The sequence below is a fragment of the Dama dama genome, chromosome 5 (genome assembly GCF_033118175.1).
Source record: "Dama dama isolate Ldn47 chromosome 5, ASM3311817v1, whole genome shotgun sequence".
NCBI lineage: Eukaryota > Metazoa > Chordata > Mammalia > Artiodactyla > Cervidae > Dama > Dama dama.
In genome coordinates, this window is record NC_083685.1 from 104,012,530 (window position 1) to 104,015,553 (window position 3,024).

A 3,024-nucleotide genomic window follows, 5' to 3' on the forward strand; every position below is an offset into this window, starting at 1 on the left:
CCACCCTCACATTCTCCCACAAAGTTCAAAAGTCTGTTCTGTATTTCTGTGTCTCTTTTTCTGTTCTGCATATAGGGTTATCGTTATCACCTTTCTAAATTCCATATACATGTGTCAGTATGCTGTAATGTTCTTTATCTTTCTGGCTTACTTCACTCTGTATAAGGGGCTCCAGCTTCATCCATCTCATTAGGACTGGTTCAAATGAATTCTTTTTAATGGCTGAGTAATATTCCATGGTGTATATGTACCACAGCTTCCTTATCCATTCATCTGCTGATGGGCATCTAGGTTGCTTCCATGTCCTGGCTAAAAATATGGAACGCTTCACGAATTTGCGTGTCATCCTTGCGCAGGGGCCATGCTAATCTTCTCTGTATCGTTCCAATTTTAGTATATGTGCTGCCGAAGCGAGCACTGGATCCTTATTTTTAAACAGCAGCTATAATGAATACTTTGGGAACAGTTGTGGAAACTTGAAAATAAACTGGTTGTGAGGTGGTATTCCAGAATTTAAAATTGTCCTACTTGTGATAATGACACTTTGGTTGCGTAGGACATCCTTACATTTAAGAGATGCATGCCCAAGACTTCCCTGGTGGTCCAGTGTTTAAGTGCCTGCCAGTGCACAGACACAGGTTCAATCCCTGCTCTGGGAACTAGATCCCATATGCCATAGGGCAACTAAGCCTATGTGCCACAACCACTGAGCCCTCACTCTAGAGCCCAAGAAGTGCAACTACTGAAGCCCACTTGCCTAGAGCCTGTGCTCCACAACATGTCAAGCCTGCACGCCACAACTAAAGAGTAGCCCTGATCACCACAACTAGAGAAAGCCTGAGCACAGCAACGAAAACCCAGCCAAAAGAAAAAAGAGAGAGATGCATGCCTAATTAGTTAGAGGTGAAAAGTCACACAAGACCACAGCAGTGGGTTTGATTTAGGGCTGACATCCAAACTCACAATACAAACTGCTCACGCAGCACCTAGCTGTCTTAGAAAGGAAGTACAGCAGCATTCCATACAGCTCTCCACGGCTCTGATGACTGCATATGGGTTAGGTTCTATCCCCAGAGGATTCAGCAAAGAGGACCCACTGGCTCTCTGGCTCCTTGCTGGTCTGGTGGCAACGTGATGGTAAGAGGTCACATGCATTCTTCAGCAGAGCTACGGCCCATACATTACAAGTTGCACCAGTAGCCACCAACAGCAAGCCAAGAGGCAGCCTAAGGTCAGTTGAAGAGCACACACAGGTCCTACAGGAACGCCATCTGAGTTCAGACTACAAGTCAGCTCCTGGAGGAGGGATTCACAGCTGTGAAAGCTCTCCCTCTAGTCACGGATGTCTGCAACATTCGAAATCACTGGACAAAAAAGTTAAATAAGACAAAACGGCTGACACTTGTTGAAGCCAGATAATGAGTTTATCAAACTATGCTTCAGTGGTTGAAAATTTTTATTATAGAAAATCAAAAGAAATAAAATCTAAAATGGAGGTGTTCACCACCTGCTTTCATTTCCTGTGTGGTTTACCGGTGAGTAAATTCCTTCTGTTTAAAGCTCCCTGCTCTCAAGTCAGCACAAATCTCCCCTCTTTTATGTAGCTCCCCTCCCCCACTCCGACTATAGGATCCGTCCCTCCCTCCAATCCAAGTGCTTATTCTTCTGGACTCTTACTGTTGCCTTCTTTCAGTTGCAGGGCACAGAAAAAGAAAAAAAGGAAACTCTGCCACATAACCAAACAGTCTAGATTCCATGTCAGGCAGTCTTGGACCCAGGGTTCCAAGCAGGCGGTCAGGCCCTGTGGCTGTGGCCCTATCACATGGCTGTTGCTCCTTGGGGTAGCTTCCCTTTGCAGACACTACACGAGGTAGCACCTCCCAGCTCCTAGGCAGGCTTCCTTCTGGAGGGACTTTCGGAAGCCTTTGCCCCAGCATGCTCAGCAACAGTCCCAAGGCTTGCTCTCATTGGCCAGGCTTATCACATGCCCACCAATCAGGGAATGTCTGGCCCTGATTGGTGGGTCTGGGTCACATGCTCCACACCTGGCTCTGAGGAGTCAGTGATGGCATCGACCCGCGAAGGCTCGGAAGCAGGTGACTCTGGGAGGCAGGTGACTCGCACTGGGGTTCTGGCATCAGTGAGAGATGAGGCCAGAAATGCAGTGGATGGTGGGGGTGGGGGGCGGGGTTGGGGTGGGGGACCTGGTTGGTGACATGGTCCAGCCCACCTCAGAGGCCATTAGGGTGCTCGCTGGTTCTGAGTGGCTTTTCGTCCTGTGAGTCCCCAGAATGATTTTTGGACACCAAAGGGGCTGGATTTGTCTTCTCCTGAGAGTTCTGGTGAACGCGCTTCCTTTCAGCTCAACCCCCTGTCAGAAGCCGTAGTAGTTGGGGCTGTACTTCCAAGAGAGGCTGTCAGGGGACGATGGAGAGGCGAGAGGCAAGACTCCATTCAGTCCTCTCAGTTCAGTTCAGGTGCTCAGTCGTGTCTTTTCCGGACCCCGTGGACTGCAGCACACCAGGCTTCCCTGTGCATCACCAAGTCAGTCCTTTGAGTTTTGTTTTTTAACTGTATATGGAAAAGCGCCTCGTGCAGTCGATGAGTCCTCACAAACTGGACGAATCAGCGAGGCCAGCGACCGAGGCCTCAGGAGCCCCCCGGTGCCGCCCGCGCTCCCCTGACTCACAGTGTGTCACTTACGCTGGCGCCACTCTACAGTATGGACTCCTTTGTGAGCTTTCTCTGCGCTGTCGTGTGTAGTTGTGTTTCCGTGTGAACACATTTGTTCTCAGGTTCTGTGGTCCCCGTGTTCATTTGTCTGCTCTAGTGTTGATGGGCATCTGGGTAATTTCTGGTTTGGGCCATTATGAATAAATAATGCCACTGGGAACCTTTCACATATGTTTCGGTGGACACGTATATATGCACTTTTGTTGGATATACACCTGTGAATGGGATTGCTGGGCCACAAGTTGTATACATTTTTTAGTGTCAGCGGATACTGATTGCCACACCCTTTCC

General features: G+C 48.9%; 1 non-coding gene across 1 annotated transcript; it reads right to left on the reverse strand.

Moving 5' to 3' along the window:
• Positions 1–311: 311 nt before the first annotated feature.
• On the reverse strand, positions 312–418 carry LOC133058018 (U6 spliceosomal RNA). Its single transcript, XR_009693144.1, has one exon. It is a non-coding gene; the product is annotated as a U6 spliceosomal RNA (small nuclear RNA).
• Between the last annotated feature and the right edge of the window lie 2,606 nt (positions 419–3,024).